The sequence below is a fragment of the Mustela putorius genome, unplaced genomic scaffold, assembly GCF_011764305.1.
Source record: "Mustela putorius furo isolate JIRA1106 unplaced genomic scaffold, ASM1176430v1.1 tig00000224_pilon_pilon_pilon, whole genome shotgun sequence".
Classification (NCBI taxonomy): domain Eukaryota; kingdom Metazoa; phylum Chordata; class Mammalia; order Carnivora; family Mustelidae; genus Mustela; species Mustela putorius.
Window position 1 is genome coordinate 34,617,594 of NW_025421321.1, and position 25,674 is coordinate 34,643,267.

Genomic DNA, 25,674 nt, shown 5'->3' on the forward strand with positions numbered 1-25,674 from the left:
TTACTCACCTCTTATGATAGTCTTTGGCTTAAAATCTAATTGATCTGATATAAAGATTGCCACCCCAGCTTTCTTTTAATGTCCATTGGCATGGTAAATTGTTTTCCACCCCCTCACTTTAAATTTGGAGATGTTTTTGGCTCTAAAATGAGTTTCTTTTGGACAGCATATTGAAAGTTTTTTTTTTTTAAAGATTTTATTTATTTATTTGACAGACAGATCACAAGTAGGCAGAGAGGCAGGCAGAGAGAGAGGAGGATGCAGGCTCCCTGCTGAGCAGAGAGCCTGACGTGGGGCTCGATCCCAGGACCCTGAGATCGTGACCTGAGTCTTAACCCACTGAGCCACCCAGGTGCCCCGAAAGTTGTTTTTTTTTTCTTTTTTAAGAAAAATGTAGGGACTAACACACCCTTTTAATGTTTTTAAATATTTTTAAGGTTTAAAAAGTGTTTAAAGTTTGTAGTTCCTAGTAGGAAAACATTATATGAATGAATATCCTAATGGCAAACCATTATAGAATGTTTCAGTTGCATGGGGAACAGAAAGGTAGGGATTTTCTTCACAGCACCCCAGCTTTCTTCATGAGAAGGTCAGAGGTACACTGGTTTGTATTATTGTGACATCCATTACATGATTGAAGTTGCTTTTCCTTCAGCTAGGGCTTTATTTGTCAGAAGGGCATTATGCTTGACCTCCAAATTTGGCTGACAATTTACTGATGAGATGCATAACCTTTGGGTTGCTCTGATATTTTGACATATTCGTTGGGTTCTGGGCCACCATAACTTCTGGATCCTGCATGGCTGCAAGAACTTCTGGATCACTAAGAATTTCATTGAGTCCAGGCATTCCTGCCATTCCAGGTACACTCCCACCCCCGCCATTCCAGGCATTCCTCTGGGAAAATAACCAGGCATTCCCCCAGGAAAGCCACCTGGGAAAGAACCATACTGAGCTCCTGATTGTTGTCTGGGTTCTTCCTCCCTCTGGGCTCTCTCATGTTCTTCCCAAGCTTTCTTAACCCTTTCTATTCTTTCTTTGATCTCTTGCTCTTCACGTTTTCACTCATACCTTCTCCAATGTTGAGTAATTCTCTGGGCCCTCGGTTGAACTTCTTTCAGCATTGCACTAACATCTTCATCATAATCCAGATTATAAGCAAGGGCAAGATCATGTGCTGCTTCTTCCCAATGGCCCAGAAGTCTATGTGCTTTCCCACACCACTTATAAGGCTGAGCTGAATCGGGATTTCTTTCAATAGCTCTGTCACAGTCTCAAATGGCAGCATTTGGCTTCTGTAATTTGATGAAGACACTGGCTCTCTTGTCATACAGAATGACCAAGTGAGGATGTAGTTTGAGGGCATCTGTGAACAAGTCAACAGCTTTCTGTAGTTCACCATCATTTAGGGCAGCAATGGCAGCCACTCTTTTATCATTTGCCTGATTCCTCATTTCCTTGGTTAACTCTACATTTTCATCTCCCATTTCTTGAGAGGCATCAGTATTTGGTTCAATCACACCTTCATTGTCAATTTCTAGATCACTTTCCTCACTTAATGGTTCATCTGTCTTTATGTTTTCCTTTGCCTTCTTACTATCTGGTTTTTCTTCCATGATAGTCTTCTGATTTAGTTTTATGAGTGGCAGGTGGTATTTTACCCCCAATGCTCTCCACCCACTCCCACAGGAAATGCATTTCCTCGGTGTGCAGAATGCTCGGATCCTGCTTACACATTTTCACAAAGGCCCGAAGCTCGTTCACTTTGAGGGGTCCTTGGTCCAGAGGCAGTGGCAGGCAGCAGGTGCAGCTGAGGTTGAGACACAATTCCGGGCACAGCTATTAGCTCAGCGTCTGGTTTTTTGTTTTTGTTTGTTTGTTTTTTTTTTTTTTAATCCATTCTGACACCCCGTGTCTTTAGATTGGGACATTTAGCCCATTTACATTCAGGGTAACTATTGACAGATATGAATTTAGTGCCATTGTATTGCCTGTAAGTTGACTGTTACTGTATAATGTCTCTGTTCCTTTCTGGTCTACTACTTTTAGGCTCTCTCTTTGCTTAGAGGACCCCTTTCAATATTTACTTAGGGATGGTTTGTGTTTACAAATTCTTTTGTTTTTTGTTTGTCCTGGAAGCTCTTTATCTCTCCTTCTATTTTCAGTGATAGCCTAGATGGATATAGTATTCTTTTTTTAAGATTTTATTTATTTATTTGACAGACAGAGAACACAAGTAGGCAGAGAGGCAGGCAGAGAGAGAGAGAGAGAGAGAGTGAGAGAGAGAGAGAGAAGCAGGCCCCCTACTGAGCAGAGAACCCAATGTGGAGCTCAATCCCAGGACCCTGAGATCATGACCAGAGCTGAAGGAGGAGGCTTTAACCCACTGAGCCACCCAGGTGCCCCTGGATATAGTATTCTTGATTTCATGTTTTTCTCATTTAGTGCTCTGAATATATCATGCCAGTTCTTTCTGGCCTGCCAGGTGTCTGTGGATAAGTCTGCTACCAATCTAATATTTTTATCATTGTATGTTACAGACTTCTTGTCCTGGGCTGCTTTCAGGATTTTCTCTTTGTCACTAAGACTTGTAAGTTTTACAATTAGATGATGGGGTGTGGACCTATTTTTATTGATTTTGAGGGGGGCTCTCTGTGCCTCCTGGATTTTGATGCTTGTTCCCTTTGCCATATTGGGGAAATTCTCTACAATAATTTGCTCCAATATTCCTTCTGCCCCCCTCTCTCTTACTTCTTCTTCTGGAATCCCAATTATTCTAATATTTTGTCTTATGGTATCACTTATCTCTTGAATTCTTTTCTCATAATCCAGTAGTTGTCTCTCTTTTACTCAACTTCTTTATTCTCTATCATTTGTTCTTCTATATCACTAATACTCTCTTCTGCCTCATTTATCCTAGCAGTAAGGGCCTCCATTCTTGATTGCACCTCATTAATACCATTTTTTTATCTCAACTTGGTTAGATTTTAGTTCTTTTATTTCTCTAGAAAGGGCTTTTACTTCTCCAGACAGGTTTCTCTAATATCTTCTATGCCTCTTTTGAGCCCAGCTAGCCCCTTGAGAATCATCATTCTGAACTCTAGATCTGACATATTACCAATGTCCGTATTGATTAGGTCCCTAGCCTTTGGTACTGCCTCTTGTTCTTTTTTTTGTGGTGAGTTTTCCACCTTGTCATTTTATCCAGATAAGAATATATGAATGAGAGAACCAAATACTAAAAGGGTGACAAAGACCCCAGAAAAATTTACGCTAAGCAAATCAGAAGACTCCACACTGGGGGAGTGAGAAGAAGGAGTGTAAAAATAAATAAATAAATTTATATATATTTATATTAGACTGGTGAATAGAACAGAGCCACCCACTTGATTTTGGGTGTATTTTGGTCTCTTAGAAGAAACTACCTCTCAATTTTTTAAAGAAAGAAAAAAATATATATTAATAAATAAGGGTAAACATGATAAAGTGATGGAATATGACTGTAAAGATGAAAATTTAAAAAAAAATTCTAAAAAAGGATTTGATAAGTTGGTTGGAAAAAGAAAGAAAAGAAAACAAAAAAAAGAGGAGAGAATGTGCTCAGGCTGGAGACTAGAACAAATCCCTGTGCTAGACTTAGGGTATATTTTGTTCTATTAGAAGAAATTATATCCCAAAATTTTTAGAAAAAAAAAAATCCTATGTGTATACAAAAAATAAGGCTAAATACAATGAAGGATAAAATATGACTATAATAATGAAGGTTTAAAAAGATTTTTTAAAAGAAAGTATTGTTAAGATAAAGTAGTTTAAAAACGTTAAAAGAGGAAAACTTTAAAAATTTGATAAGAAAAAATATTTTAAAAATTTCATTAAACTTTGCAAGACTAGAGGATCATGGGGGGGAAAGCCAGGAATTGCAAGCATTGCTTTCCCCTAGCTCTGGAGTTCCACTTTTTCCTTGATCCAGGAGCTTGGTCTTGGCTGGATGTTCTTGCAGCTGTTCTGGGGGAGGGGCCTGTTGCCTGTGTTTCTCAAATGTCTTTGCCCAAGGTGGAATTGTACCGCCCTTGCCAGGGGCCATGCTAAGTAATCGCTCATGTTTGCTCTTCGAGCTTTTGTTCCCAGTATGCTTTCCGTAGAGCTTTGGAGGATGGGAATGAAAATGGCGGCCTCCCAATCTCTGGTCTAGAGCTTGTGGCCCCACTCCTCAGTGAGCCCTTGGAGAAAAGCACTCAATCACTCCCGTCTCCCTGGCCTTTGGCTGCATGCCAAGCTCCCCCGGCCTGTGACCCAGTGTCTCTGTCTCTGGCACACAGCCCCGCCTGGAGTTTACAAACCCAGCAGATCACTGCCTTTCTTCCAGGGAGGCCTCCCCAGATCTGCCACTTGTGGGGTCCCTGCTCAAAGAGCAGTTGCCCAGCTGTGCTGAAGATCACAGTTTAAGGTAACCCTGAGCTGAGAGATCACTCCTTGTCTCCGTCTCTGTAGTTGGCTTCCCCATTCTATTACCTGTGAGCTCTGCTACACTCAGACACCCCCGATCCTTCTTTACCCTGAGGGACCTGAGACCATGCTGTCCCTACGAGACTTTACCCCCTGCTTAGCCTCGGAGCAATGTCCCTCAGTGGAGCAGACTTCTAAAAGTTCTGACTTTATGTTCCACTGCTCCACTGCTTGCCAGGAGCTGGTCCTTCCCCCTGTGGCCTATCTTCCTGTTACTCTGGATTCACTTCTCTGCATGTCCTACCTTGCAAAAATGGTCAATTTTCTGTTCCTAGAATTGCTGCTCTTCTTCTCTTTGATCTCCTGTTGAGTTTGTAGGTGTTCAGAATGGTTTGATAACTATCTAGCTGAACTCCTGTGACCTGATGTCATTTCAGTCTGCTACTCCTCTGCCATCTTGCCTCCAATCCCCAAATTAGTAATTTTAAAAAGAATTTTTGAGGAAGAAAAATACAGCTTTTACAAATCTATCCACCTTCTCTCTCTGTTTGTGCTAATATGCAAATATTTTGTCAACATTTAACTACTCTTAGTCCCACTTGGGTGAAAATGACATTTTCAATAATTCAGAATAATTAAGAGAGAGGGCATTTTAAGCAAATTTAGTGACATTCTTTATATACATTTGTAAAGTATGATAATTTTTAAATACATTATTTATGAGAGGACAAAAACTTGAATCAAGGAAAAAGTGTAAAACAATGAGACAATGTTTTAAAAAATTGATATCACTGAGAATTATGAAAGAATCTGAAATACTATACAAGGAATTTGACAACGAAGAAGATAATGGCAACTTAAAAAGATATTATATACACTTATATGATTCTTTAAAATAATGATGGATTTATTATTGTGAAGATAAAAATTTGCATAAATCAACATCCTTCAGGATAGAAAAGTATCAATTACAATATCAGGACAAAATAGCTCTTATGAAAATCTCCAAAAAAGGAAATACTATATACTGATAAATAAGCAATAAATCAGGGAGATATATCAACAATGAGTGTATTTGTACATTGTAGCTAACAAATCAGTTTTGCATATATAAGTGACAAGAAGAAGAGCTATAGGTTTTCTGTGAACTGGCAGATGATTAATTTATTTCAAATTGAGTAAGTTAGAGGTAGCTATATAGTGCTTTTTATGCTATTTTAAATAAAGACTTTATTAAGACAATAAAAAACAAAAAAAAACCACACACACTTCTCTCTCCACAGAAGAATCTGATCTATTTTTGTTTGTTTGTTTTGCTTTTTTAAAAGATTTATTTGAGGGGCACCTAGGGCTCAAATGGATAAGTGTCTGCCTTCTGCTCAGGTCATGATCTTCAGGTCCTGGGACTGAGCACCATGTCATGCTCCCAGCTCAGGAGGGAGTCTTCTTCTCCCTCTCCCTCTGCCTCTCCCCTTGCTTAGTCTCTCTCTCAAAATGAATAAATAAAATCTTTTTTTTAATTTTAAAAATAAAAAATAAAGATTATTTGAGAGAGAGAACATAAGCAGGAGGGGGGCCAGAGGGAGAGGGAAAAGGAGAGAGAGTCTCAAGCAGATTCTGTGTGAGCTTTGAGTCCAATGTGGGGCTTGAGTTCATGACCTTGAGATCATAACCTGAGCTGAAACCAAGAGTTGGACACTTAACCAGCTGGGCTACCCAGGTACCCCGATCCATTTTTGACACAGAATTATTAAACTATACTTGGAAATTTCTTTACTTGAAAGGGAAATTTTATGTGTGTGTGTGTGTGTTTTATTTTTTTCATGGTTTGTATTGTTGAGGTATTTGCTTTTGTTTTGGACATTTGTTTTCTTTTATCAAAACTTAATTTTTTTCAAGAAGTTTAAGATTGAAAGCAAAATTGAGAAGAAGATGCAGAGATTTCTCATGCTCCCTGGTCCCACATATGCATAGCTTCTCCTATTATCAATGTCTCTCTTTCTTGTGGCACATTTGTTAGAACTGATGAACCAACATGATACATGATTATCATTCAAGGTTCATAGTTTATATTAGGGTATACCCTTAGTATTGTCTATTCTATGGGTTTAGAAAAATGTATAATAATTTGTATTGATCATTATGGTATAATAGAATATTTTCACTGTTCTAAAAATACTCTGTGTTCTACCTGTTCATCTCTCCCCCCCCAACCCCCAAGAACCACTGATCTTTTTACTTTCTCCATGTTTTGCCTTTTACCAATTTTTGTATAGCTGGAATCATATAGTATGCAGCCGTTTCATTTTTTTTTTCATCTAATAATATGCATTTAAATTTCCTCCATGTCCTTTCATGGTTTAATAGTTCATATCTTTTTAGTGCTGTATAATACTCAATTTTCCAGATGTATCACAGTTTATCCATTCACCCACTGCAGGACATTTTGGTGGCTTCAGAGTTTGGCAGTTATGAATAAAGCCATTATAAGCATCTGTGAGCAGGTCTTTGACTGAATTTTCAGCTCCTTTGGGTAAATACCAAGGAATGCAACTGCTTGATTGTATGGTATAAGTATATTCAGTTTTATAAGAAACTGCCAAATTATCTTCCAAAGTGACTGTACCACTTTGCAATGAATGAGTTTCTGTGTTCCATATCCTCTCCTGGATATAGTGTTGTCAGTGTTTCAGGATTTTGGTCATTCTAGCAGTGGTGTACTAGTATCTTGTTGTTTTAATTTGCATTTCCCTGAGGACATATGGTGTAGAGCATCTTTTGATACGCTTATTTGCCATTTGTATATCTTCTTTGATGAGGGTTCTATTAAGATCTTTGGCCCAATTCTAATCAGATTGTTTGTTTTTTTATTGTTGAGTTTTAAGAGTTCTTTATGTATTTTGGATAACAGTCCTTTATCAGATGTGTCTTTTGTAAATATATTTTTCTAGTCTGTGGCTTATCTTCTCATTGCCTTGATATTGTTTTGTGAACCTAAATTTTTAATTTTAATGAGAGTCCAGCTTACCCATTATTTTTTTTGAATCATGACTTTGTTATTATATCTGAAAAGTCATTTTCATACCTGAAGTTATCTAGGTTTTCTCCTATGTTATCCTTGGGAGTTTTATAGTTTTGCATTTTATATTTAGAGTAGTGATGCATTTTGAATTAATTTGTGTGAAGGGTGTAAAGTAAAGGGTGTTTCTCCTCCTCCTTCTCCTCATTTTCCTCTCTCCCACCTCCCCTCCTCCTCCTCCTTCTTCTTCTTCTTTGTCTTTTTACATGTGGATGTCCATTTGTTGAAAAGCACTGTTTGTTGAAAAGACTATTTTTGCTCCATTCTATTGCCTTTTCTCCTTTGTCAGTATTTATGTGAATCTCTTTTAGGGCTCTCTATTCTGCTCCATTGTTGTGATTTTTCTGTTCTTTCACCAAATACCTCAGTGTCTTTTTTTTTTTTTAAGATTTTATTTATTTGACAGACAGAGATTACAAGTAGGCAGACAGAGGAGGAAGCAGACTCCCTGCTGAGCAGAGAGCCTGATGCAGGGCCTGATCCCAGGACCCTGGGACCATGACTTGAGCTGAAAGCAGAGGCTTTAACCCACTGAGCCACCTGGGTGCCCCCTACAGTGTCTTGATTACTGTAGCTTTATAGTAGGTCTTGAAGTCAGGTAGTGTCCGTCCTCTAACTTCATTCTTCTTCAATATTGTGCTGTCTACTCTAGGTTTTTGCCTCTCCATGTGAACTTTAGAATCGGTTTGTCAATACCTTGAAAATAAGTTGTTGGGATTTTGATTAAGATTACATTTCATCTGGGGGTGCCTGGGTGGCTCAGTGGGCCAAGCTTCTGCTTTTGGCTCAGGTCATGATCCCAGGGTCCTGGGATCGAGCCCCACATCAGGCTCTCTGCTCAGTGGGGAGCCTTCTTTCCCCCCTCTCTTTGCCTGCCTCTCTGTCTACTTGTGATCTCTCTCTCTTTCTGTCAAATAAATAAATAAAATCTTTTTAAAAAAAGATTACATGTAATCTGTAGATCAAGTTGTGAAGAACTGCCATCCTGGAGTGTTGAGTCTTCCAATCTATAAACATGGACTATCTCTACTTTTTTTTTTTTTTAAGTTCTTCTTTGATTTCTTTCATTAGAGTTTTGCAGTTTTTCTCCAATAGATCTTATACTTATTTTATTAGACTTATACCTAAATATTTAATCCTTGGGTTATGCTGATGTAATTGTTGTTGTGTTTTTAATTTCAAATTCTACTGGTTCATTGCTGGTAAAGTTAAATTTAATAGTTCTTAGAGTTTTAAATTTATCACTCTCAGAAGTATGCTAAGCATATAAAGAGAGGCAAAGTCATAGAAAATGTAAATAAAATTATTTAATAAGCTCAAATATATGAAGCAAGGATTTGACATTGAGAAATAGGCAACAAATGATTGTGATCTCTGAAGGAAGATAAACAAGCACAGCCTTCCACTGAGCCAGTTTCCGGGCTTTAGAACAGGAAAAGGAATTCAAACAGTAGTCTTGTTGAGTTGAAAAGATGGAGATCATATTTTGGGGAGGTCAAGGTGTGTAGAATTTGTAGGGCAGAGTACTGGAAAAGAGAAAATTACAGAGAGAGAGAAAGAGAGCTCTAGAGACCTGCAGAAGTTCCCCCTCAGTCTTTAGTTGGCTATTGATCTGTGCATGGATGAGAGGAAAAAGTGAGGCTAGGGAAAGAACCACTAGAAAAATGTAGGCAGCACATTCCCTAGAGCTCAGAGGGAGCTGGGAATACTTTGTGTATTAACCTGCAAGATGGCAAGACCTGGTATTACACAAGGCATCAGGTAGCATCCTCAATAAAGTATTGAGACCACACAATATTAAGATCAGAATATTATAAGCAAGAATAGTATGCCCATAAATTTGACATCTTAGGTGAAATGGGAAAAATGTTGAAAGATACCAAACTTCCAAAACTCACTCAAGGAAAAAGATAAATCCTAATAATCCTATATCTGTTAAGGGAATATAAGTTATAATTAAAACCTTTTTAAGAAAGAAACAGCCCAGATGGTTTCACAGGTGAATTCTACCAACATTTAAAGAAGAAATACCAGTTGTATACAAAATTTTCCAGAAACAGAAGTAAAAGGAAGACTTTCCTACTTGTTTTATGAGGCCATCATTACCCTGGTACTAAAACCAGACAAAGAAAAGAAATCTATAGACCTTATCATCATGGAGATGATATATCTTATCATTATGGAGAAAAAATTCTTTTTTTTTTAAGATTTTATTTATTTGGAGACAAAATTCTTATTAAAATTTTAGCAAATTGAATACAAGAATTTATAAAGGGAGATAACACATCATGACTATTTGGGGTTTATAATGGGAACATAAGAGTGGATCAACCTTTAAAAATCAAACAGTATAATTTGTTATATCAACAGACTAAAGAATAAAAACCAGACAATCATCACAGTAGATTACAGGAAAACCATTTGACAAAATTCAGCATCCACTCATAATAAGATCTCTCAGAAAACTACAAACAGAAGTGAACTTTTCAGTCTGATAAAGAATATCTATCTTTTGGGACCGGGGAGGGAGACAAATCATAAGGGACTCTCAATCTCAGGAAACAAACTGAGGGTTGCTGGAGAGGAGGTGGGTGGGAGGGATGGAGTGGCAGGGTTATGGACATTGGGGAGGGTATGAGCTATAGTGAGTGCTGTGAATTGTGTTAAGACTGATGATTCACAGACCTGTACCCCTGAAGCAAGTAACACACTCTATGTTAATAAAAAAAGGAATATATTTTTAAAAAATCTATAGTTGGCATCATGCTTTATGGAAAAAGACTGAATGCTTTGCCCCTGAAATTAAGAACAAGGCACAAATTTACTTGTCACCACTTTATTCACCAGTATCCTGGAGATCCTAACTAGTGCAATAAGGAAAGAAAAACAAAAGGTACACAGATTGTAGAGGAAGAAGGAAATTATTTTTATTTGTAAATGATAATCAATGTAGAAAATCCTAAAGAATCTGCAAAAATGCTTCAGAACTAGTTAGTAAGTGTACAAAGGTCACTGGATACAAAATCAGTATTCAAAAAACTCCTTCTGTATTTATATATACTAACAATGAACAACCAGAAGTTGAAACTTAGAAAGCAGAACTACTTAAAATAGCAGCAGAAGTATGAAACAAGAATACACTTAATAAAATATATGCAAAGTCTGTACACTGAAAACTATAAAGCATTGCTGAGAATATTAAAGAACACTGAAATAAATGTAATGATACACCTTGCTCATGGATTAGGAAACTCAGTATCATAAAGATGTCAATTTGAATGGCTATAGATTCAGTATAATCCTGATCAAAATCATGGCAAACTTTTCTGGACAAATTAAAAAGTTTATTCTAAAATTATCAAATCAAAATGCAGGGAATCTAAAAGATCAAAAACAATTATGAAAAGTAAGAAAGATGGAATTCAAGACTCCATTGAGCATCAGTAAGCAGTGTGGAAATTGCATAAAGATAGACATACAAAACAATGAGCAGAATAGAGATATCAGAAATGGATGTATATATAAATTATCATTATTTTTTAGCAAAAACACTAAGGTAATTTAATGGAAAAGCGATAATCTTTTCAACAAGTTATGCTGGAACAATTGAATATCCATGTTCAAAAAAATGTGTCTAACTCTTAATTATTATTGCACATTAAAGTTAAGTCAAAATGGATTATATACCTAGATGTAATATCTGAAAGTGTAAAACTTATAGAAGGAAATATAAGAGAATTTTTCCTATAACCTTGGGAGAGGTAGACTTACATAAGACATTAAAACCATGCACCATAAAAGACAAAAATGATCAGTGAACTTCATAAAAAATTAAAGTTTTGCTATTCTAAAAAAATTTTAGGAAAATGAAAAGGCAAGACACATAGTGAAAGAAACTATTTAACAAAATATTACCACATGTCTCACCAGTGCATACTTACTAGAAGGGCTGAAATTAAAAATATACTCAACAACAACAACAACAAAATACACTCAACACCAAAGTTGGCAAGGGTATCGGGATGACTTGTATCTGTTGCTGCTCAGAATGCAAGGTGTGTTAAGGCCCTTTAGACAATGCTTTATATACTTATAAAGTATACTTATTTTATGAGTAGTACACTTATACAGTATACTACTGTATGATCAATATAATCTGTCTCTCAGGGTTTTAAACAAGAGAAATGAAAACATGTTTACACAAACACTTATATCTGAATTTTCATATCAGCTTTACATAAAAGCCCCAAATTAACAACAAGCCAAATATCTATCAACTGGTGAATGGATAAACAAATGTGGTATAACCATACAATGGAATATTAATAAGCAATAAAAAGGAACACATTACTGTTAAGTGAAACAACATATAAATCTCAGAAGTCAGATACAAAAGACTATATACTGTGAGTCCATTTATGTGAAATTCTGTACAAAGAAAAAAATATAGTGACTAGAAACAATTCAGTGATTTCCAGGAACCAAAGTTGGAGGAAGTGATTGCATAAAAAAGCATAGAAATAAGAGAGAATAGAAACTGTATCAAAATGAAAACTTTGTTCTTCAAAAGACATCAAGAGGTCACTTTGAAACTTTGTTCTTCAAAAGACATCAAGAGGGCACCTGGGTGGCTCAATTAGTTGATCCACTGCCTTCAGCTCAGCTCATGTTCCCGAATTCCCAGGATCGAGTCCTGCGTCGGGCTCCCAGCTCTGGGAAGTCTGCTTCTCACTCTGACCTTCTCCTTTCTCATGCTCTCTCTCACTCTCCCTCAAATAAATAAATAAAATCTTAAAAACAAAAAAAAGAAGACATCAAGAAAGTGAAAAGACGGTTTGCAAAATGGGGAAAAATACTTGTACATCATATATCTCATAAACTCTAGTATCAAAATTATCTTGAGAATTCATATAATTCAACAGTATTAACACAACTAGTATTATTTTTATAAGTAGAAATAATTTGAATAGGTATTTATCCAAGTAATATATACAGATGTTAATAAGCACATGAAAAGATGCTCAACATCATTAGTCATTAGTGAAATACAAATCAAAACCACAATGAGCTACTGCTTCACATACTCTAGGATAACTATAACCTAAAAGACAATGACAAATACTGTTACTTGAATAGAGAGGAATTGGAACCCTAATAGACTGCTGGTAAGAATGTAAAATGCTGCCGCCACTTTATTTTATTTTTTTTTAAAGATTTTATTTATTTATTTGACAGAGAGAGATCACAAGCAGGCAGAGAGACAGGCAGAGAGAGAGGAGGAAGCAGGCTCCCTGCTGAGCAGAGAGCCCGATGCGGGACTCGATCCCAGGACCCTGAGATCATGACCTGAGCCGAAGGCAGCAGCTTAACCCACTGAGCCACCCAGGAACCCCAGCTGCAGCCACTTTAAAAAGCAATCTGAAGTTTCCTCAAAGGGTTAAAAGAGCTACTGTGACATAGGAGTTCTCTTTGGGTGAAATTGAAAGTATGCTGACACAAGAACTTGTACATAAATGTCTATAGTAGCATTATTCATAATACCTCAAAATGGGGAAAAAAAAGTCCATTAGTTGTAGTATATTCATATGACTGTATATTATGTAGCAATAAAAAGGAATAAAGTACAGATACATGCTGTAATATGAATAAAGTTTGAAAATATTAAAGAAACCAGACACAAAAGACCATGTGTTGTCTTTGATTGATTGATTGATTCCATTTATTCTAAGTGTCCAGAATAGGCACTGTGCTTGCCAGGGCTTGGAGGGTGTGGGGGGAAAATGGTAATATCTAAGAGTAACCACTGTTGGTTGTGGGTTTTACTGGGGAGAAGTGATGAAATCTAAATTTTTGTGATGTTTACACAATTTTGTGAATATACTTAAAAATATTAAGTTGTACTCTATCAATAGGTAAATTTTATTATATGTGAACTATATCTCAACAAAGCTATTATTTTAAGAAGTATACACATATATATACAACAAAGGAAACTTTGTTGTATGTATGTAACCTAAATCAGAATATTTTTTTAAAAGAAGGAAAAATTAAAAAGGAAAATTCTTTAATTTGGTAAAAACTAAAAAAGCCCCTATTTATCCATGTCATATATTGGGAAATATTTTACACACATTCCCGTTAAGAATGAGATGAGAATACCTGCATCGTCATTACTTTTCATCATATTACTAGAGAATCAAAGATCTCAAGTAGGAGAAGAAGAAAATGAACAAGTGTGAGAAGGAAGAAATGAAACTTACTATATGTGGAGGATATAATTATCAAAATAGAAAGCTCAAAAGAAGAAACAAAATAGTGAAATCTGTAGGATGTTGATAGATATTGTTTCAACTTTTATAAAGATACCTATAGTATTAGTAATAATGAAATAGAAAACAAATACAATGCCATTTATAATAGCAACTAAAACTATAAGCAATCTTAAAAATATATATATCTTTTTGGATGAATAATACTGTCTTCAACAAAATATTAGCAAACTACATTCAACAACACATTAAAAGAATCATTCACTACAATGAAGTGGGATTGATTTTGGAGATGCAAGATGGTTCAATATTTGCAAATCAATGTGATATACCACATCAACAAAATGAAGGATAAAAATAGTATGATCATCTCAAAAGATGCAGTAAAATTATTTGACAAAATTCAACATCTATTCTTATTAAAAACACTTAACAAACTGGATTTGGAAGGATAATACCTAAACATAATAAAGGCCATATATAAAAACCCAAGTAACATCCTACTCACTGGTGAAAAACTGAGAGCTTTTCCAGTAAGATCAGGAACAAGAAAAGGAAGTCCACTCGCCATTTTTATTCAACATAGTAGAAGTTCGAGACAAGAAAAAGAAATTAGAGGCATCTGATTTGGAAAGAAGAAATAAAAACTCTTACTATTTGCAGGTAACATGATACTATACATAGAGAATCCTAAATATTCCACCCCAAAACTACTAGAAGTAGTAAGTGAACTAGTAAAATTGCAGGTTACAAAGTTAATGCCCAGAAATTGGTAGCATTTCTATATACTAATAACAAAGTAACAGAAAGAGAAATCAAGAAAGCAATTCTATTTATAATTGCACCAAAAACAATAAAATATGTAAAAACAAACTCTGCATTCTGAAAACTATAAAAACCTGCATTCTGAAAACTATAACTCTGCATTCTGAAAACTATAAAAACCTGCATTCTGAAAACTATAAAAACTTGTTGAAAGAAATTGGAGATGATAAATAGAAACAAACAAATAGAAAGATACTCCATGCTCATGAAGTGTTAAAATATCCATATTATCCCAAACAATCTATAGATTCCATGCAATCTATATCAACACTAACAACATTTTTCACAGAACTAGAACAAATAATACTAAAATTTTTATGAAACTACAGCTACTACTTGAAACTACTTGACCCCAAGTAGCCAAAGTAACCTTGAAAAAGAAAAATAAAACTGGAGGTATTACAATTCTAGATGTTAAGGTGTATTACAAAACTGTAGTCATCAAAACAGTATGATACTGGCATGAAAATTAACACATTGATCAATGGAACAGAATAGAAAGCCCAAAAATAAGCCTGTGATTAATGGTCAGTTAATCTATGACAAAGGCAAGAATAAACAGGGGAAAAAGACAGTATCTTCAACAAATGGTGCTAGAAAAATTAGACTACTTCTTAACACCATACACAAAAAATGAACTCAAAATGGATTAAAGACAAATGTGAGACCCGAAGCCGTAAGAATCTTAGAAGAGAACAAAGGCAATAATTTTTCTGACATCAGCTGTAGTAACATTTTTCTAAGTATGTCTCCTAAAACAAGGGAAACAAAAGCAAAAATGAACTGTTGGGACTACATCAAAATAAAAAGCTTTTGGACAGCAAAGGAAATCATCAAAACAAAAAGGCAACCCACTAAATGAGAGAAGATATTTACAAATAATATACCTAATAAGGGGTTAATATCCAAAGTATATAAGGAACTTGATTCAACTCCAAAAACATAAGCAGTTTGGTTAAAAAATAGGCAGAAGATCTGAATAAATATTTTATCAAAGAAGAAATCCTGATGGTCAACAGGTACATGAAAAGATTCTCAATATCACTAGTCATCAGGGAATTGCAGGTCAAAACCACAGTGAGATATCACCTTGCACCTGACAGAATGGCTAAAATAAAAAAGACAGAAAGTAACAAGTGTTGGCAGAGAAAAAGGAGTTCTTGTGCACTGTTGATAGGAATGTAAATTGGTATAGTTACTATGGAAAACAGTGTGGAGGTTCTTCAAAAAATTAAAAATAGAAATACCATATGATTCAATAATTCTTCTACTGGGTATTTACCCAAAAAATGAAAACACTATTTGAAAAGATATATGCACCCCTATGTTTATTGCAGCATTAGTTACAAGAGCCAAGATATGGAAGCAACCCAAGTGTCTGTTGATAGAAGAATGGATAAAGAAGATGTGGGGTGTGTGTACACACACACACACACACACACACACACACACACACACTGGAATATTATGTAGCTATATAATTATGAGATCTTTCCATTTCTGACATGGATGGACCTAGAGAGTATTATACTAAGTGAAACAAATCATATGGAGAAATACAAATACCATATGATCTCATGTGTACATGGAATCTAAAGAAAAAATGCAAATGAAAAAAAAAACAAACACAAAACAGAATCAGACCTGTAAATTCAGAGAACAAACTGTGATGATTGCCAGGCAGAAGTAGTAGGGGAATAAGCAAGGTAATCGAAGGAACATAGGAAGTACAGGCTTCCAATTATGGAATGAGTAAGTCCTGAGAATAAAAGGCACAGCATAGAGAATATAGTAGATGATATTGTAATAGTGGTATATGAGGACAGATGGTAGCTACAATTGTGGTGAATCTAGCATAATGTAGAAACTTGTCAAATCATGTTTTACCCTAGAAACTAATGTAACATTGTGTGTCAAATATACTAAAAACAAAACAAAACAAAAACACCCAAAATAAAAATAATATCATAGTTTAAAAGAGAAAAATAAAAACATATATATATACACAAAAAGGCTAATATATCAAGTGTACTTTATCCTAGGACTTCAAGGTTATTTTAACACTCAAAAGTCAATCTGTATAACTAGTAATACTAGATAAGGGAAGAAAATAACATAATGAATGCAGGAAATTTTTTTGGACAAAATTTAACCATTCAAAATGAAAACGCTTACCAAACTAGAAAATAACTTACTAAAATGTGATTTCATTTAAATTATTAGTATTTATTACACATTTATTTGTAAGCTGAGGTTAGACATTCTTTTATATGTCCATTAGCTTTATAGATTTTCTCTTCTAAGAGTTACCTATACAGGGTCTATTAGGAACTTAGTATTTATCTTACCAACTTACATGATCTAATATGCTATAAAGATTGCTAATGTTCACCAATATCTGCTTCTACTCTTTCCTGGGCACACAGCTAAGCTACATTTTCCAGCCCCCTCACTACCATCTTTGCACCTAGGTGAGATGATGTGCCTGAGTTCTGGTCAAAGGAAAATGAAGAAAACCGTATATGCCACTTGCAGGCCTATCCCATGCAGTATCCCATGGAGACTTTTTTTTTTAAGATTTATTTATTTATTTTTATTATTATTTTTTAAAGATTTTATTTGTTTATTTGACAGACAGAGATCACAAGTAGGCAGAGAGGCAGGCAGAGAGAGAGAGAGAGGAGGAAGCAGGCTCCCTGCTGAGCAGAGAGCCTGATGCGGGGCTCGATCCCAGGACCCTGGGATCATGACCTGAGCCGAAGGCAGAGGCTTTAACCCACTGAGCCACCCAGATGCCCTGATTTATTTATTCTTCATTTAGCGCAGGCATGAGTGTGAGAGAGCACATGAGTGGGGGAGGGGGAGGCAAAGAGAGAGAGAGAGAGAGAATCCTCAAGCAGACTTCCTGCTGATTGCAGAGCCTGACATGAGGCTTGATCCCAGGACCCTGAGATTGTGACCTGGGATGAAATCAAGAGCTTCCCAACTCACTGAACTAGCCAGGTACCCCCATGCAGACTTGGATGAAATAGCTGTCCACCTGCCTTATATTCTGTTTGCTGTGAATGACGGGTTTTGAGAATATAGACAATGGTGGATGGGAATAGCCTAGATCTTTGAGTTACTACTTGTAGGAGAGCCATTCAGGAGACCTACCCAACCAGCAGTACTCACAATGGACTTGGTACAAGCGAGAAATGAACTTTTATATCAGTCATTGAGATTTGGAGGTATTTGTCACAGAAGTTAATATTACTTATAAACTGCCTTGCACAGCACTGATTTGTTGTGTCTTTCTATCACTAGTATCTAATCTTATGTGAATGAAATATGTGGGGTTTTCTCCTTCCCTTATTCATTCACTCACCAAAAACTTTTTTAGTGTTTCCTGTGTTCCAGGCACTGAGGTTACAGCAGTGGAAAATTGAGGCAAAAATCTTTAACTTCATTGTGCTCATACTTTAGTGCAGAGAAACTGACAATAAGTAATTAAGTAAAGTTATAATTTCACATTCAGTAAGTGCTATGGTCAAAATAAAGTAGTAAAATAAATACGGAATAGCAGGATGAGGGTTACAATTTTAGATAGTGTGGCATGTGAAGAGCTCACTGAGAAGGTATCATTCAGGCAAAGACTTAAGGAAGATGAGAGAGCCATGCAGGTGTCTGGAAGGAGAATGATACGGGCAAGAGAAAAAAACAATTTTTCAAAGTCTCCAAGGCAGAAGTGTGTCTGGCATGTTCAATAAACACCTTCAAGGAAGCCAATGTAGCTTGAGCAGTGTGAGTAAGAGGTGATTACAAGATTGTGTGAAAAAGGTAAGGTCTGGGTGGCAGACCAGTAAAGTCTTCTGGCCATTGTAAGGATGTGAGTATTTCCTCTGAGAGACCAGGGAATGCTTTGTTAAAGGTCTGACATGATAGACTCTGGCGGCTGTGATGACCATGGTCTGTAGATATCAAAGGCAAATTCAGGGAGGTTAGTTAGAGATCACTGCAGTGATTGATGATGAGGGCTTGGACCAGGGCAACTGCAGTGTAAGTGGTGAGAAGCAGTCAAATTGTGGATATATTTTGAAGATAACAGCTAGCAGGATTTCCTGCTCAATCAAAGGTGGGGTTAAGAAAAAGAGAAGAGGGAGCAACCGGAAGAATGGGATTGTCATTTTTTGAGATGGGAAAGGCATGCATATGTGAGAGGATCAGGGGTTTCATTTGGAATGTGCAAGTCTGTGATGTTTATTAGCCTTCCAAGTGGAGATGTCAGGTAGGCATTTGGATATATGCGTCCGAGTTCAGGGAGAGGACTAGGCTGGAGACATACATTTCCAAGCAGTCAGCACTTTCTGGTGTTTAGAGCTATAATTCAGGATGAGATCACCAAGGGAGTGAGCAGAGATAGGGAATAAAATGAAGGACTGAGCCTCTTGGGCTTTACAAAGCTCACAGCCCATGTGTTAATTCCCCCCATCCTGAGACCTATACTAAGCTTTTAGTCGATGGAAGCCTGTACGGTGCACTGTACCTGTATACTCTGGGGACCATATTGGAAACCCCTTCAGGAAACTCCTGCTCTAGAGTTCTCACTAAATCAAGACTATTTGCAAAGGTGTGGCTTTATCTGTTGTATTTCCTCGGCCGCTTACTGTATTCTTCAGACCCTTTGATTTATATTGACTAAAAGGATGCAAGCTTTGGCGCTGGGCCTGCAGCAAGGAAACAAAGGAAGGGTGTCATTCTGGGTGTTAAAGGCAATTTTGAGGTCATTGCAAGTGTCTTCAGTGAAGTGACTGAGGAAATGAAGATCAAAGATAGCAGGCCAAAGTAGAAAACCTTTGGATACTATGAAATGTGCTATTGCAGACTGTGGGGATTGTCCAATAGCTGGAATCAACAGTGGCTCAAAGAAACTGTCACACATTGGTGACCTCCAGAGATTTTTAAAGAGAAAAGAACAGTGATAGCCAAGATCAAGTTTCCATTAGGATTATGTATAGCTGATTCAACTTGTGCTACCTAAAAGTCACAGAGTACCTCTTCTCCCACCCCAGACAGGGTGTTAAAACATGTGCCTGTTATACTGATGACAAATTACTTTACCAGTTTGCCTGCGATTTTGTTACATTTTCTAACATACAGATATTTTACTTCTATTAATCAGAGCCATAGATTTTTTATTTTTTCATTGTTCTTATGCTTAAAAATATTTCTCAATCCCATTTATTTCTAGTTTTTAAAATAATCCATAAATATGTATTTGTTGTGAAAAATTCAAATCTATCAAAATATATGTAATAAAATGTTGTGATTTCTCCTCATATTACACTCCCAAAGGTTACCAGTGTTTGCATTTAATAATATATATCTTTTTGTGTTTTTTTTTTCTGTGCACTTACTTAAGTGTAAATATGTAAAGGATTTGTTTTATACATAAATGGAATTATATTAAAATGAATAACACTTATTTTTAAGGATAGGTTGAATTTGTGAATGATTAGTTCAAGTATTGTTTAAGAAATAAGAAAAAATTGTTGAGACAACAAAAAGAATCATTATTTTTAGTGATTAATAGTCCACATTCCATCAAATAGATGCACCAAGAAACAAAATGATGAGCTGCTATTATGTTGTTAGTTTTTGATGTTGACTTCCTCTTTGGAAAATGCTGTGAGTGGTTCTTGTGTAGGTAAGGAACTAGTTGGAGTCTCCATCCTGAACTCAGGCTCCTGTGTGCCGTGTACTGTCATACTCTCTGGCCAGACCTCTCTTTATCAACATCCTTCTAGAAATAGAATGACTGCTGATGTATTAGCACCATTCACATTCCCTGAAGTGACAGTGGCTTCAGTATACTGACTCACTTGCCTCTCAGCCAGTTTCCTGTTCTCTCCTAGGACACTCACAGTTCCATTGGGGACTTTCTGGCTGGCTAGTTATTCTCAGTGTTCTCAGTGTCTCTGAGTTTCAGGGTATTGAGTGACCTACTTTTCTGAGGTGACCAACTCACACCTGTGAGTACACATCTGTGGCTAAGACTTGAATGGGGCCTGCCCTCTCTGCCCTTGAATGGCCCTGGGTAAGAGTGGTGTTCTAGTCCCCTAGTTGAATGGCCCTGGGTAAGAGTGGTGTTCTTGTCCCCCTAGCATAGGGAAATGGCAGAAAAAACTCCAGTCATAAATCCAAAGTCCTGAACTACAATCCTTTTCTGCCCTGATTCACTGCGTCACCACGGCAACTTGGGCCATCCATCTGGGTCTTACTGTCCTAACCTATAAAACAGGGACAAGGAACTGCACTCTCTCTAAGATCCCTCCCAGATTAAAAGGCCCATCATTCTTTGATTTAATATTATATGACACTTTACATTCTTTTTCAGAGAAGGTGAAGTAAGAAAAGGTGTTGCTAGAAAAAAAAAAAGGATTATCCTAAAAATATTACTAGGGTGTCACTATGCTCTGGTTTCAGGAGAAATTATGCCCTAATGCTTTAAGGTATTCATTGTATGTAACAAATTAACTTCTCTCCTACGCATCTAGAATGATACTGATTAAGTACAAGCCTTGAAAGAATGGGAAAATGGTCACTCAAAATATTTTCTGTTCAGTGGATCACATAAGGAACCTTAGTTGCAAAATTGTTAGACTTTGAGGCATCTGGTATGTCCAGGGCTGTGTGTGCCTGTTTCTGTGTACATGCTTGTGTATGTATGCCTATGCATGTAAGTCTTGAGATGGGAGGAAATTGCCTTTAAAATAAGCCAAAGGAGCATAGCGGGAAGAGATGGGAAAAATGAAGCAAGATGAAACCAGAGAGAGAGACAAACCACAAAACTCTTAATCATAGGAAGCAAACTAAGGTTTGCTTGAGGGGAGAGTAGGTGGGGGGTGGAGTAACTGCATGATCGACATTGGGGAGGGTATGTATTGTAATGAGCACTGGGTGTTATATAAGACTGATGAATCACAGACTTGTACCCCTGAAACCAATAATACATTATGTGTTAATTGAATTTAAGAACAAATAAATAAATAAATAAATAGCCAAAGAATTTAGAAAATCCATCCAGACAGTGAAATCAGCTTATGCTCTCCAGCATCATAAATTGTGGTCCTAACTTCTTTGTGACCTATACATAGGCAAAGCCTGCTCTGACAATTCATTCTTCCATTTCAGGAATATGATCCAAAGTTATTTTATCAGATACCGGGTATGAATGAATGTTCCATTACAAAAAGGATGGGGGAAAGTATTTTATTTCATTTATTTCAGATAAATCTGGAAAATGTTGAGTTCAGTAAGTTTCTTTACTGTAGGACATCTGAAGGCTTTTTAGCAAACTCTATTCATTTTGTTATTCAGTAAGAGGTTATAGCAACATTTGCTAAATTTATATCTTTGGAAGTCCTTTGTGGAGGGAATCTTCAGTGTTTCTGGAGCAAAAAGTTAAAACCAGTGTACTGAAGTTTTATGTGAAATGTCCCTGGAAGCTCTGTATTTTTATTCAGGATTAGAATCTTGAACTCAATCTTGAGAGCAAGTTTGGAAAATTCTCTTGGGCAGTAGAGGTTATCCTGGCTAAATCTCACTATATTAGTGAGATTTCTTCTGTAAAACTGACCCTGCTTTTGTCACTGAAGATGCACATTGTTTGCCTTTTAAGGCATGGTCCATGCCTATTCTCATCTCCCAACCAGAAGCCATTTTTTTATGTTTGCTTTGGGAGCAAACTCACTAGACAGTGCTAAGTGTTTACCTATTATTTTCCAAGAGTTTTCCTCTCTTCTTTAAAAGTGCTTGTGGAAGACAAATATCTTATCAGTATCCCAAGACCTTATCCCTACTCATGGTCCCAAACTCTCTCTTAAGGATGCCTCCATTAACCCCACTTTATTGCATTACGTCCAAATCCAATAAAACAATTACAAAATCAAAAATAATAATGACCAAATAAACTAGTTGTGAATACACATTTCTATAAGAAAATCAAAGCAAAACCTTTAAATGATCCCTTATAAATGCAAAAGCTGTATTTTCATGAATATTATTTCTCTACATACTTCTGTGTATTTAAAGAAGTTTTAAATATACTTCAAGGCCAAAAAATGTAGGAAGATTTTATCCCATATCCTGAGTAAGAATCTAAAACCTTAATAGTCTTAACATTTTTATTTATAAGGATTTTTTCATAGTTCCTTGGTCTGTTGTCCCAAGATTCATATCTGAAATTATTTTATAATCATCGGGTTTACTATGAGCTATTAGAGCTAAAGTTCAAGAAATAGAGGGTACCAGTAAACAGAAACATTAAAAAAAAAAAAAAAAAACCCTATACCCTCCAGCTCTGAAGTAGACATTAGAGGGGCCTTTGATGAACAATTGGGGACCCAACCAATAGGCCCAATTTCAGTTTCAACAAGTCATCCAATATTATATGAGTCAATTACATAAACATTGGAATTTCCCAACATCTGATTCCAATAGCAGGAGAGCAGCCCAGGTTCACAATGGAGATTGCTCAATAGGCAATGCCGTTTTCCAGGTAATTAAAACTGTTTGTATAGGAGAGTAGATTTATCTTCTGAAACCATTTTAGCACTAGTGCTCTCCTGAGTGGTATCAGTTGACACACTGCATAATCTAGAACAGACTAATTGCCGCATGATTTCTAATTTTTCTGCAGCCATGTAAATGAGCTGAAGTCTGCACAGGTGGAGCCCATTAGAGTGAATGATTTTCCTCTCATGTTGTTATCTTCATTTGCCGTTGTCTTATCAACTCCAAGTAGGAAATCCGCTGTCATGAAAAGCAGGCGAGGGAACAATGTCTGGCTGAAAAGTCTTGTTTCATTATTTTTTAATTCATATAGTCCTACCTGCTTAATGCAGTTTTCTGATTAGCATGCTAGGCAGCCAGTAATGCAGTTTTATTTAAATAAGGAGGCAGGGCTTTAATTTAAACTAAGAAATCATCTCCATTTCTTATCAGGGAACAAGGATTCGTGATTCAATAATACATGAATTTAATAATGCATAATGGTAGACTTCACAGGTACTAAATAGCAATACCAGAGTGGGTTAGTATGCTCTCTGGGTCGTCCTTTCCAAGTCCTGATCTGGTTTATACACACCCCCCTCCCTTCATCTCTTCCATTATTTCCTTTCAGGAAAAGACTCGTCCCATTTGCCATATTCCTCTGATGCTGCCAAGAGCCCAACTCACAGGCTGCATCTTCACTTTATGACCGTGTTTAATAGCTGTTAAACTTCTGGACTTTAGCCTTTGCAAGAATTCCCAAATTGGACTCAAGGGAGACTTGAAAGGATTAGAAGGGAGAGAGTGGGGAAAGAAAAGTAAAGAACTTCATTTCCTACCACTAATTGCTTTTTCCACTGAGGTATCTCTTCATTGCCTCGCTTTAGTGAGGGGAAAGAGTCTATAGTGCATTCACAATATCCAGGACCACATAATCTCATTATTACTCTACTTGTGTTTCACAGCCCACAGATACCCGAGCCTAGCATGACAACAATAGTTCATCTCAGCATTCCTTCATTTGATGGTTTGTAGGGCTCTCTTTTCCACAGGATGCCCAGTGGGTAACATGCCAATCCTCCTAATTTTGAAAGGCAAATGTGTAAAACATTCAGCATGCTCAACTGAATTACCTGAGTGGTTTGACCAATAGGAAAACTAAGTGTAGAATCAGACATACGTTGCTTTTCCATCCATTTGTTTGGTTTCATTTTATTTAATTTGTAAAATTAGATAAAGTTAATTCACTCCATTCTCTACCTTTATCCGAACTTAGTGGGTAAAACTATTTTTGTTGTTGTTGTTTTTTTTAAGAATTCAGAAAAATTTGGGGACACCTGGGTAGTGTAGTCAGTTAAGCATCCAACTCTTGGTTTCAGCTCAGGTCCTGATCTCAGGGTCCTAAGATCCACCCCTGCGTCAGGCTCCATGCTCAGCAAGGAGTCGGCTTGAGGTCCTCTGTCCCTCTTCCTGCCCCTCCCTCTCTCACTCACTCTTTCTCTCAAATAAATAAACAAATATTTTTTTAAAAAAATAATTTGGAAAAATTTTATTTAGTGGAAAATCAAAATGCACAGGAGGAATCTTGTTGGCACAAGTACATAGGCACAAAATGGGCTAAGTTTGTGAGAATGATTGATTAAACACTTAGAGCGTTTTTTCCTCTTTTGCTATAAAATGTTTCTCAGTAAGCACAAATGTATGTTATTGCGTGGTCCAAATAAAACAGCCTAGCTGGTTTCAGTGAGTTTGTGAAACCAAATGTGTAATGTGGACAGTAATACTATGGATTAATTTTATTCTGCTTGTTTCAGTAAGTAATCACTAAAACCACTAAAAATACTATAACCTCCTTGCAATCAGGAAGGTATCTAAGACCTTATCTGTATACCTCACAGACCTTATTTATAGACTTAATCTGCAAAAACATCTACTGAGGCCTATTGTACATCTGTCATTGCTGGAGACATTGGGTATGAAAATGATACATAGAATACAGGTCCACCTTCAGGAAGATCACAGTTTGTCAGGACAAATGGGAATAGAAGAAATTCACACAAATACTCTACAATGATGTATAGAGACTTACATGTCCAGAGTATTGCAAGAGCACAGAGAAGGAATTCTCCCAAGAACTAGGCACTGACTAATTCCTCAAAAAACGTTGTGAAATTATAATTTCAGCGGTCTGTTCCCTAAGGCATGATTGGTTTGGTGGTGCTCTGAGTCAATAATTTTTACTTTCTAGTCAGTTGTGCAGCCAGCAGTTGAATGGTTTTGACATATTTTGTATGGTTCCTTTGGCCAAAATAGCTGAATAAACTGGGTGAAGAAAATCCCAGTAAAAGTAATTCTCAGTGTTTTTAAAAATCCAATTCATTTTTCCTTAGAGTTTATGGGTTTGTAAATATATGCATGAAAGGAGATTATTCTCTGTTTACTTTTATGCCTTTATAATTTATATTCCGCAGGAAGCCTTTCAGGTGAATTATAATAAACATACACATACACAAGCACTAAGGT

The 25,674-nt window shown here is 36.5% G+C and overlaps 1 pseudogene; it reads right to left on the reverse strand.

The window, feature by feature from the left end:
- Window positions 1-642: 642 nt before the first annotated feature.
- LOC101687468 overlaps window positions 643-25,674 on the reverse strand; it is a 79,618-nt pseudogene continuing 54,586 nt past the window's right edge.